The 12,960-nt window shown below is 46.3% G+C and overlaps 1 long non-coding RNA gene across 1 annotated transcript in view; it reads right to left on the reverse strand.

The window, feature by feature from the left end:
* The window catches only part of LOC143765289 (uncharacterized), a 135,209-nt gene that overhangs the window by 63,283 nt on the left and 58,966 nt on the right, over positions 1-12,960 (reverse strand). The window contains exon 3 of the long non-coding RNA XR_013213357.1: positions 7,710-7,802. This is a non-coding gene — a long non-coding RNA (uncharacterized LOC143765289). The remainder of the gene's footprint in view (positions 1-7,709; positions 7,803-12,960) is intronic.

Consider the following 12,960-nt stretch of genomic DNA (forward strand, 5'->3'; position numbering starts at 1 on the left):
AGATAGAAGAGGAGGTCATAGATGACCCAGTTGTTGACCCCGATTGGCAGCCATTGGGGGAACAGGGTGCAGGCGGCAGGAGTTCTGAAGTGGAGGAGGAGGAGCCGCAGCAGGCATCAACATCACAACAGGTTCCATCTGCCGGGCCCGAATCTGGCCAAAAACGCGTGGCAAAACCAAAACCAGTTGGAGGACAGCGTGGCCATCCGGTTAAAGAAGCTCAGTTTGCAATGCCTGAAAAGGTATCCGATAGTAGAAAGAGTGCAGTCTGGCATTTTTTTAAACAACATCCAAATGATTGGCGCAAAGTCATCTGTCAAAAATGTTCAACTACCTTAAGCAGAGGTCAGAATCTTAAAAGTCTAAATACAAGTTGCATGCATAGACATTTATCCACCATGCATTTGCAAGCCTGGACTAACTACCAAACGTGCCTAAAGGTTGCAGCACCCTCGGCCAATGAAGCTAGTCAGCAACGCTACATCCCTTCCCTCACTGTAAGCCCACCATTTCCCGCAACACCTGCAGTATCTGTGCAGCTTTTGTCTCCAGGCCAAAGCAGTCAGGGAATCACCAGGTTCATAGAAGGAAACACTCTCAGTCTGCCATGTCCATCGGCACCACCACTAGTTCCACGATCTCCAGCTCTCCAGTCCAGCTCACCCTACATGAGACTCTTGTTAGGAAAAGGAAGTACTCATCCTCGCATCCGCGTACACAGGGTTTGAACGCCCACATTGCTAGACTAATCTCATTAGAGATGATGCCCTACCGGTTAGTTGAAAGCGAAGCTTTCAAAGCGCTGATGGACTACGCTGTACCACGCTACGAGCTACCCAGTCGACACTTCTTTTCTTGAAAAGCCATCCCAGCCCTCCAACAGCATGTTAAAGACCGCATCGTCCATGCACTCAGGCAGTCTGTGACTACAAAGGTGCACCTGACAACAGATGCATGGACCAGTAGGCATGGCCAGGGACGTTACGTGTCCATCACGGCACACTGGGTGAATGTGGTGGATGCAGGGTCCACAGGGGACAGCAATATTGGGACAGTTCTGCCTAGCCCACGGTCAAAGAAACAGTTGGCTGTAGGCGTTCGCCCCCCCTCCTCCTCTTCCTCATCCTCCTGCAGAAGCGAGAGCTCGTCCACAGACCGCAGTCGCACATCCACTCCATCCGCAGCTGCCACTGTTGCACACCAGGTGTGCCATTATGGGACAGCTAGTGGCAAGCGTCAGCAGGCTGTATTGGCAATGAAGTGTTTGGGCGACAAAAGACACACCGCGGAAGTTCTGTCCGAGTTCTTGCAGAAAGAAAATCAGTCATGGCTGGGCACTGTACATCTTGAGGCAGGCAAGGTAGTGAGTGATAACGGAAGGAATTTCATGGCTGCCATAGCACTTTCCCAACTGAAACACATTCCTTGCCTGGCTCACACCTTAAACCTCGTGGTGCAGTGCTTCCTGAAAAGTTATCCGGGGTTACCCGACCTGCTCCTCAAAGTGCGCAGACTTTGCTCGCATATCCGCCGTTCGCCCGTACACTCCAGCCGTATGCAGAACTATCAGCGGTCTTTGAACCTTCCCCAGCATCGCCTAATCATCGACGTTTCAACAAGGTGGAACTCCACACTGCACATGCTTCAGAGACTGTGCAAACAGAGGCGTGCTGTTATGTATTTGTGGGAGGATACATGGGCAGGCAGTTGGATGGCAGACATGGAGTTGTCAGGTGTGCAGTGGTCGAAGCTACAAGACCTGTGTCAAGTCCTTCAGTGTTTTGAGGAATGCACACGGCTGGTTAGTGCAGACAACGCCATAATAAGCATGAGCATCCCCCTAATGCGTCTGCTGATGCAAAGTTTGACGCACACAAAGGAGCAGGTGTCTGCAGCCGAGGAAGAGGAAAGCCTTGATGACAGTCAGCCATTGTCTGGTCAGGGCCGTGTAGAGGACGCGGTAGCGGACGAAGAGGATGAGGAGGACGAGGAGGATGATGGGGATGAGTACTTTTTTAATGAGGAAGCTTCTCCTGGGCCAACAGAAATTAGTGGCGTTGCAAGGCCGGGTTCTGTTTTTTTAAGGGAGACAAGTGACGTAGATTTGCCTGTAACTGCCCCTCAAACCAGCACAACCGCAGATTTGACAACTGGAACTTTGGCCCACATGGCGGATTATGCCTTACGTATCTTCAAAAGGGACCCACGCATTATTAAAATGATGACCGATGACGATTACTGGTTGGCCTGCATCCTTGACCCTCGCTATAAAGGCAAATTGCAAAATATTATGCCACATGAGAACCTCGAACAAATATTAGCAACCAAACAAGCAACTCTTGTAGACCGTTTGATTCAGGCATTCCCAGCACACAGCGCCGGTGATGGTTCTCACATGAGCTGCAGGGGGCTACAGGGCAGAGGTGTTAGAGGTGCACAAATCAGAAGTGGCGTTGGACAGAGGGGTTTTCTGACCAGGTTGTGGAGTGATTTCGCAATGACCGCAGACAGGACAGGTACTGCAGCATCTATTCAAAGTGACAGGAGACAACATTTGTCCAGTATGGTTACTAACTATTTTTCATCCCTTATCGATGTTCTCCCTCAACCGTCATTCCCATTTGATTACTGGGCATCCAAATTAGACACCTGGCCTGAATTGGCAGAATATGCATTGCAGGAGCTTGCTTGCCCAGCAGCTAGTGTGCTATCAGAAAGAGTATTCAGTGCTGCTGGTTCAATATTAACCGAAAAAGGGACTCGTCTGGCTACCCAAAATGTGGATGATCTAACCTTCATTAAAATGAACCACTCCTGGATTTCAAATTATTTTGCCCCACCTTTCCCGGCTGACACCTAGCTTTCCTATAAAAAGGTCTTGCTTGTGGACTGGTCTTACTGAGTGTTCCAATCTCTTAATTTGCAGCAGCTGTTTGTCCAGCATACGACATGTTTACACCTCCCTCTACGGGAAAACTCCCCCCACGGGGCCGTGGTCTCGCCACTTGGCGCAAGCACCCGTTAGAGTGCCGTTTGTCTGAAGAGGTGGGTGTGCCCGCTTTTGGTCGACGGCACTGCCACTGGGTCCCTCATAGTACAATAAAGTGTCTCTGCCGGTGGTGGCGCGCACCCAACGTCAGACACACCGTTGTAATATGTGGGGCCCTGGGACGGTACCGCCGGCCACAAGAGAGTTCACCCCCCCAGCTCAAACTGTGCTCTACCACGTGCAAAATTATCTCTCACAGCTCCACCAATGTTTAGTCTATGCGCTGACATCATTCAATGCCTGGAACTGACAATACCAATTTGTTGACATCTATGATGCTAGTTAAAGTAGTCTGGGTCAGTGTCCTATATTGACACCAGTAAATACTTACTGCTAAATTACTATGTCAGAAAGTCAGCAGATGAGCCCACCCCTGTACCTAAGTATGCCACACTTTTTTTTGTTGTTGTTGTTTTGCGAGACATTAACATCTATTTTTTGTGAGCACTAACTGTGTCAGACACTCCTTGCAATCGTCCTCCGCTGACCACATCAATGCTGCCTGTGTACCCCTGCGAGATAACTCTAAGTGCCTTGAGCCCCTCCTTGCAATCTTCCTCCACTGACCACAACAATGCTGCCTGTGTACCCATGTAACCTATTTAAAACTGCATAGAGCCTATTTTTATTTATTTTAGGCCTAGTAAGCCTGTCTGCGGTCCCTCCTTGCAATCCTCCTCCACTGACCACAACAATGCTGCCTGTGTACCCCTGCGAGATAACTCTAAGTGCCTTGAGCCTATTTTTATTTATTTTAGGCCTAGTAAGCCTGTCTGCGGTCCCTCCTTGCAATCCCCCTCCACTGACCACAACAATGCTGTCTGTGTACCCATGTAACCTATTTAAAACTGCATAGAGCCTATTTTTATTTATTTTAGGCCTAGTAAGCCTGTCTGCGGTCCCTCCTTGCAATCCTCCTCCACTGACCACAACAATGCTGCCTGTGTACCCCTGCGAGATAACTCTAAGTGCCTTGAGCCTATTTTTATTTATTTTAGGCCTAGTAAGCCTGTCTGAGGTCCCTCCTTGCAATCCTCCTCCACTGACCACAACAATGCTGCCTGTGTACCCATGTAACCTATTTAAAACTGCATAGAGCCTATTTTTATTTATTTTAGGCCTAGTAAGCCTGTCTGCGGTCCCTCCTTGCAATCCTTCTCCACTGACCACAACAATGCTGCCTGTGTACCCATGCGAGATAACTCTAAGTGCCTTGAGCCTATTTTTATTTATTTTAGGCCTAGTAAGCCTGTCTGCGGTCCCTCCTTGCAATCCTCCTCCACTGACAACAACAATGCTGCCTGTGTACCCATGTAACCTATTTAAAACTGCATTGAGCCTATTTTTATTTATTTTAGGCCTAGTAAGCCTGTCTGCGGTCCCTCCTTGCAATCGTCCTCCGCTGACCACACCAATGCTGCCCGTGTACCCCTGGAACCTATTTAAAAGTTCATAGAGCCTATTTATATATTTTATTTAATATTAATAAAGCCATGATGGACTACGCTGTACCACGCTACAAGCTAACCAGTCGACACTTCTTTTGCGAGAAAAGCCATCCCAACCCTCCACCAGCATGTAAAAGACCGCATTGTCCATGCACTCTGGCAATCTGTGAGTACAAAGGTGCACCTGACAACAGACGCATGGACCTGTAGGCATGGCCACGGAAGGTTACGTGTCCATTACGGCGCAATGGGTTAATGTGGTGGATGCATGGTCCACAGGGGACAGCCTACTAAGTCTGTCTACAGTCCCTAATTCAAATTGTCCTCCACTGTATAAATCTGAGCTTCAACCTTCTGGCTCTCATTAAGTGCTGTTTTTTAAAAATTTGGTGGTTGGGGCCTACTAACGGTGTCTGCCGCTCCCTGGTGTTGTCCTCCACTGTATAAATCTGAGCTTCAACCTTCTGGCTCTCACTAAGTGCTTTTTAAAAAAAATTTGGTGGTTGGGGCCTACTAACGGTGTCTGCCGCTCCCTGGTGTTGTCCTCCACTGTATAAATCTGAGCTTCAACCTTCTGGCTCTCACTAAGTGCTTTTTAAAAAAAAATTGGTGGTTGGGGCCTACTAACGGTGTCTGCCGCTCCCTGGTGTTGTCCTCCACTGTATAAATCTGAGCTTCAACCTTCTGGCTCTCATTAAGTGCTGTTTTTTAAAAATTTGGTGGTTGGGGCCTACTAATGGTGTCTGCCGCTCCGTGGTGTTGTCCTCCACTGTATAAATCTGAGCTTCAACCTTCTGGCTCTTATTAAGTGCTTTTTAAAAAAAAAAAAATTGGTGGTTGGGGCCTACTAACGGTGTCTGCCGCTCCCTGGTGTTGTCCTCCACTGTATAAATCTGAGCTTCAACCTTCTGGCTCTCATTAAGTGCTGTTTTTTAAAAATTTGGTGGTTGGGGCCTACTAACGGTGTGTGCCGCACCTTGGTGTTGTCCTGTGTTATTTTCTTGACCTTTAATCTTCAGGCTTTCGGCCTTCATTTGTAATATTAAACTGCATAGGGCCTACTAGTTGGGTTGGGCCTACTAACGGTGTCTGCCGCTCAAAGGTGTTCTCCTCCACTGAACAAAGCAGTGCCGCCTGTTTACTCCTGTTACCAATTTTGAACTTTATTTTGCCCACTTTATTATTTGGGCCTACTAACTGTGTCTGTCTCTCATTACAGTTGTCCTCCACTGAACTAAGCAACGCTGCCTGGTTAGTCCTGTTACCAATTTTGAATTGCATTTAGCCCACTTTATTATTTGGCCCTGTATCAGTGTTTCCTCCTCATCCTGCCCATTGCCCAGCCGGTGCTACATGAGTCTTGTGGTACTTTGACCCAGACCACTACATTCCCCTTGCACGCTACACAGCCACAATCTGACCCTGCTGAAAGTCAGGTTCCCCTTCCCGCATACTATACCACCTTACACAGGGACAAAGAGGAAGGTGCAGATGAAAGTGCAGGTTTCTTTAACAGGTAGGTGGCATACTCGTTGGCGACGTCACAGGCACAGGGCCCCTCAGAGTACGCAAAAGTGTCGCTGCCGGTGGGAGGCGCCCCCGCCGTGCAAACACACTGCTGTACTTTGAGGGGCCCTGTGCCAGTGCCAATGCGAACGAGTGGGCCCCCCCTGCTTGCTCAGGATCACAGCACTTGCAACGTTGAAATACTTACCTCTCCCTGCTCCACCGCCGTGACGTAGTCCACGTTTCCTGGGCCCACTAAAACCTTGAAACAGCCTTAACCCCCACAACTTTTGCCAAATGACCCCCAATTTCCAATGCCCAACTATTATTATAAAGTTAATTAAGATTGACAAGCTTCAGAAACAAGAATGGATGTTTTTGGCATTAAAATGGGCACTGTAGGTGTTTTCCTGGCCTCCACTCACTGCCGAATATGCTTCCCCATTGACTTGCATTGGGTTTCATGTTTCGGTCGATCCCCGACTTTTCGCGATAATCGGCCGACTGCACTCGACTCGACTTTGGACAAAGTCGGGTTTCGCAAAACCCGACTCGATCTTAAAAAAATGAAAGTCGCTCAACCCTACTGGGGAACACTGGTTCCCATGTAGATGTCAAAACTAAATCTGACTTCTACCCTACAGAAAGCAAAGGGCACCACATCCACACTTTCCATGATATTGTCTCAGATAAATTAAAAGCTCTCACCAGTAAACGTGAGTCAAAATTGAGATTTCATTGCAATAAAAAAATAATCTAACAATATCAGAGGAGAATAACCTTTTTTCTCTAAGTCAAAATGAAAATCTAGTCATCAGACCGGCAAATATTGTATTGTGATTCAAAACCAGAGCGACTATTGTAGAGAGGCTTACAAAATCCTATCTGATGTAAATTTCTAAAAAAAAATTTTTTATAACCCTTGCAGGCACAATAATGATTAATGAATGTGCCAGGGGCTGCTAGGGTTAATTATTTAAATACGAGGGGATGATATTTTTGAATAGTGGCCTTGGGGAAGGCTATTGGTAATAAGGGAAAGAGGGAGGGTCAAAGGGGTATATAGGATTGAGCAGGAAAGTTCCCCCCCCCCTTCCTACCTTTTTTCCTGAGGAAAAACACTGGGAGCAGAGCAGGTATCAGAATGGCTGATGCCCTGGAAGGAATGGTGCTTGAGCAGGTAGCTCATGAAGGTTCCTCATGGTTCCTGGAGGTTCTGGCAAGGACACAGCAGCAGAGTGCAGCAGATCCTACCCGACTTGGAAGAGATGGCTCTTCTGCAGTTTGGGGTAGGCCTCATTGGAGGGTTCGGGCACCGAACCACCTGTCCTCAAGCCCTGCCTGAGAACTGTGCGAGCTGTGCATCCCACTCGCACAGACACCGCAAAGCTGATACTGATGACATCATCGCCGCAAGACCCGCAGACGCATGTCGTTGGTAAATGCTACACAGCATTCAGACCACCCATGGCTGGTGGTGCCGGCAGCATCGGGAGACATGGGACCTGCCATTGCCAAGGCAGCTGGAGAAGGTCCTGTCATCATAAACTGTGGTCATCGGTCTGGGAAGGAGAGGGCAGGGCTTCCCCTGTCACTGATGCTGAGTCTACTGTGAGAGGAGCTGCAGGATGGACAGCAGCATGGTTTACCTCAGGTAGACCAAAAAGGGAAAAAAATAGAATGGCACTAAGAAACAGTCTACTTACTGGTGGAGTAGGTGGGCTTTGAGTCGGCGACACTTTGCTGGTTGAAATCACGATGATGCAGGTGCTTGTTTGGAAAATCACTTGTGTAGCAATCTAAAATAGAGAAAAAAGTCCTGTTCTTTTGCCTGTATTGTACTCAAACTCACAGAAGGAATATGGGTCCCAATCCCATATGACAAGTAATGTCCCAGTGATTCTAAATATTTGCCCATAAAGTGTCTAGATAGTAGGTGTATACTCCCAATACACATTTCAAAAACAAACAAATCAGAGTTCCATACACATAAATTAGGTAAAAAGATATATAAATTTTATTATAAATACCATTACATAAATTAACATAATCAAAAAGAACAAAAGAGACCCTAGTAGCAAACAAGTGACACCTGGGCATGAAAAACAATTGTGTATCACCATGGTGCTTGTAATATATCACTATTAATCATGCAGACTAGGGTTGAGCGAAACGGGTCGTTCATTTTCATAAGTCGCCGACTTTTGGCAAAGTCGGCGTCTCATGAAACCCGACCCGATCCCTGTGCGGGGTCGGCCATGCGGTACGCGATCTTGGCGCCAAAGTCGCGTTTCGTATGACGCGTTTAGCGCCATTTTTTCTGCCAATGAATGAGCGTGGGCAGAGTGATGACATAGGTCTTAGGGGAGTGAACGCCTATCGTCATGTTATCGCTTGTGCGCAGTAGGGATTTGGAATGTGCAGTACGAAATTTTCTGTGCTGGGACGGAGGGGGAGAGAGAGAGAGAGAGAGAGAGAGAGAGAGAGAGAAAATTAATAAGAATGATAATTTCCTTCATTGGGTTTCATGTTTCGGCCGAAACCCGACTTTTCACGGTGGTCGGCCGATTTCACTCGACTCGACTTTTAAGACAGTCGGGTTTCACAAAACCCGACTCGACCCTAAAAAACTAAAGGTCGCTCAACCCTAATGCAGACCATAGAAGCATCCAGCATCAAGTGTAAACACAGTTTGCGTAACTGGAGTATTACTCCTAAAGCTAGATGTTCTAAATATAAGAAAAACCCCTCAGGCTATTGTATAAGCCAGTGCTAACACTGAGGAGAGAAAAAATATATTACAATGCATCTAATAGCAGCAGAGCTTACCCATGGTGAATGTAACACGATGCCCAGGGACCGGATCCACCCCTGATGCGCATTTCGCGTAAGCTTTATCAAAAGGGAGTGTGTCTTTTGCCTGTATACCTGCATTCGTCCTGCCCTCAAAACCCTTGTCCATGAAAAGCTTTCTTAAATAAAGGACTTAGGTTTTTATGACATGGTAAACAGTGTTGCTGCTTTTTACCTCAGGTAGGCAGTCCAGCTTGCATAGCAGCCCCCCCTCTATTGCTACAAAAGACTGCATGTCTGATGTAGGGTGCAAGAAGCTTAAGGTGGGCAGCTAGGTGAGGGTCCCAGACATGTTTGCTTTCTCTTTGGCTTTTTTCGCAGCACTGCATGTCAGAGAATTAGTTTCACCGAGTGCAAAAGGCGTGGGCGGTTTGGCATCAGGTGACGTTATCATTCGTCAAGGCTGTTTAAATGTGTGCAGCATAAGTCTAAAATGGATCAGGAAGGAAAAGTTTTTTGGCTCATGATAAAAGCGCTAGGCAGTCAATTTTGTCCGGTTCAAATAGTGAAGCGATATATGGTCCAACATTCGGCTTGGGCTTGATTCTTGGTTCACGAATCAGGTGCATCTCTGACTCTGTATCACTTCAAAACCATATTCAAAGTGTTCTTAACGCAGGTTGGTAAGGATGCGTTGCAGTTTGGGATGCAATCTTTCAGGATAGGAGCGGCTATGGAGCTAATGCTGTAGGTCTTGGTGAGGAATCAATAAGGCAGCCGGGGAGATGGAAATCTTCATATTTTCGGACGTATGTGAGACCTTATTTGTTGTAAGTAGTGTTGAGCATTCCGATACCGCAAGTATCGGGTATCGGCCGATACTTGCGGGTATCGGAATTCCGATACCGAGATCCGATACTTTTGTGGTATCGGGTATCGGTATCGAAACAACATTAATGTAAAAATGTGTAAAAGAGAGAATTAAAATAAAAAATATTGCTATACTCACCTCTCCGACGCAGCCTGCACCTTACCGAGGGAAGCGGCAGCGTTCTTTGTTTAAAATTCGCGCTTTTCTTTCCTTTACGTGAAGTCCCGGCTTGTGATTGGTTGCGTCGCAGTCACATGGGCGACGCAACCAATCACAGCAAGCCGTGACGTAATTTCAGGTCCTTAAGGATTTTAAAATTACGTCCCGGCTTTGTGATTGGTTGCGTCGCAGTCACATGGGCGACGCAACCAATCACAAGCCGTGACGTCACGGGAGGCTGGACACGCGTGCATTTTAAAATGCGCGCTTGTCCAGCCTCCCGTGACGTCCCGGCTTGTGATTGGTTGCATCGTGGTCAACCAATCACAAGCCGGGAGGCTGGACACGCGCGCATTTTAAAATGCGCGCTTGTCCAGCCTCCCGTGACGTCCCGGCTTGTGATTGGTTGCATCGCGGTCAACCAATCACAAGCCGGGAGGCTGGACACGCGCACATTTTAAAATGGCTTCCCGGCTTTTGATTGGTTGACAGCGACGCAACCAATCACAAGCCGGGACGTCACGGGAGGCTGGACTCGCGCGCATTTTAAAATGCGCGCGTGTCCAGCCTCCCGTGACGTCACGGCTTGTGATTGGTTGCGTCGCCCATGTGACTGCGACGCAACCAATCACAAAGCCGGGACGTAATTTTAAAATCCTTAAGGACCTGAAATTACGTCACGGCTTGCTGTGATTGGTTGCGTCGCCCATGTGACTGCGACGCAACCAATCACAAAGCCGGAGCGTAATTTTAAAATACTGAATGACCTGAAATTACGTCACGGCTTGCTGTGATTGGTTGCGTTGCGGTCACATGGGCGGCACGCGACCAATCACAAGCCGGGACTTCACGTAAGGAAAGAAAAGCGCGAATTTTAAGCAAACAACGCTGCCGGTTCCCTCGCTGAGGTCCAGGCTGCGTCGGAGAGGTGAGTATAGCAATATTTTTTATTTTAATTCTTTATTTTACACATTAATATGGTTCCCAGGGCCTGAAGGAGAGTTTCCTCTCCTTCAGACCCTGGGAACCATCAGGAATACCGTCCGATACTTGAGTCCCATTGACTTGTATTGGTATCGGGTATCGGTATCGGATTGGATCCGATACTTTGCCGGTATCGGCCGACACTTTCCGATACCGATACTTTCAAGTATCGGACGGTATCGCTCAACACTAGTTGTAAGGTGGTGATAGTGAGTTCTGTTTTTGGTTTATTTTGCAGATACATCACTGCCTCATGTATGGATCACCAGCCATTCGTTCATATATTGGGCGGAGAAACAGGCGAGTGTGCGCCCTTTGAGCCTGAACTTAGGTCAAGAAGGAGACGTTTTTCATTGGGAAGGTTATTGCGGGTTTTGGTGGTTCCAGATGCTCTGTTGGATTGAAGCGATTAACAAGTTATGTGTGAAACCCATTGTCTTAGTCATACACGTGGGGGGAAATGATTTGGGTAAAATAAAGTTGTCTGAACTCATTGGGATCATAAAATCTGATTGTACATGGTTTAAGAGATTCTTTCCTCCAAAAATGCATCTTAGTTTGGTCTGAAGTGGTGCCTTGTAAATGTTGGAGGGGAGCATATGACTTTGAGGCTTTGGAGAGGGCACGGAGATTGCTGAATATGTGAGTATCTCATTTCATGCATTCTACAGGAGGGGTGGCCATTCGGCATCGTATGTTGAGAGGTGATAATGGAGATCTTCTGCTGGCCGATGGCGATCATTTGAACACCGTAGGTAATGATATATTGTTAAACAGTTTGCAGGAAGGTCTGATATATGTCTTATCCTTGTTGGGTGGCAGTGGTCGGAGGGTCAAAGAGGTTTTTTGACCTCCTCCCTTGGCAGTAAATTTTGGGCCTTTGTAATACATGCTCATTGGGTACAGTGACAGATTTGTTGAGAGTTGTTACAGGAGTTAAAATTTGGTTCATGTGATTGTGGTGTTTGTAATAAAAAAAAATTATAAATTAAAGCTGTGTCTATTTTCCACCCAACAGAAAGTTGTCTTTATTTTATTTTGGGCTGTAAGAGATCATCTCGGGAAATGTTATAATGTAAAAGCAGTCTCTACCCTCCCTGATCCCAATCTATAACAAGCTGGTCATACTATCCCCGCAGACGAAGCCACACGCGAAACGCGCGTCCGGGTCACTGCCACTACCCGCAGGTAAATTCTATAGGTATGCACCTTCTTATGCTGTCCCAGTTCATCTGTGCAAATATTGGATCCCCTTTTGGTCATTAAGTCTTTGGGCCCTTGTTTTCCATCCTATTGAAACCATTGTGGTAATATAGCTAACAAAGGAAAATTGGGCCCTTCTTTATTGCACTGTCATAATCGGCCAATTTTTTATGCATCCTATTATGGGTACATTAGGGAGCACGTGCATTTTTTGGTGAATAATATCTATATATTTCATCTACTTATAATTGTTGGATATTCATCTCCACTATCTTTTGCCTTCTTTTGCATTTATTATTAAATGTAACTTATTTACCTGTATGGTATTTGGCGGTTGTTTTGTATAGTTTTATCCCCACTTTTTACTATTTGTCAAATGAAAATTCGTATGTTTTTAAAGAATGTTCAAATAAAAATTCTGTATATTTTATGGCCATTTGCTTCCATTTTCTTTTTTGGATGTGTTATTACTCTTTGAAGCATGCCATATTTCTAGGCAGTATATATATCTCTTTGAAGTGGTTATAATGTAAAAGCAGTCTCTACCCTCCCTGATCCCAATCTATAACAAGCTGGTCAATAAGGGCCAAAACAAGAAAGAAGGAAGCATGCAAAGGACGGGGATCACCACACATAAAAATACTTCAAATATCAATGAATTTTTATTTAGACAAAGCACAAAACACTGCAAAAAGGTTTAAAAACATCTAAAAATACAAATACAAACAAAAGAAAGTACATTGACCTATAATAAGGTCATGTCCTAGTCAGACCCCACACCACAAAAGGATCTTAGTAGACCACTGGCACCTAGTCACAGAAGATATTGTGATGTTATCTTCATAGAACATACAGGTGTATCCCAGGTTGATAAATTACAAAGCATTAAGCTGGAGCAGTCAGAATTTGGTAGAAGCCTGAAAATAAGGGCCTATCAAAGAATGCAA

This window comes from Ranitomeya variabilis, chromosome 1, assembly GCF_051348905.1.
Source record: "Ranitomeya variabilis isolate aRanVar5 chromosome 1, aRanVar5.hap1, whole genome shotgun sequence".
Lineage (NCBI taxonomy): Eukaryota > Metazoa > Chordata > Amphibia > Anura > Dendrobatidae > Ranitomeya > Ranitomeya variabilis.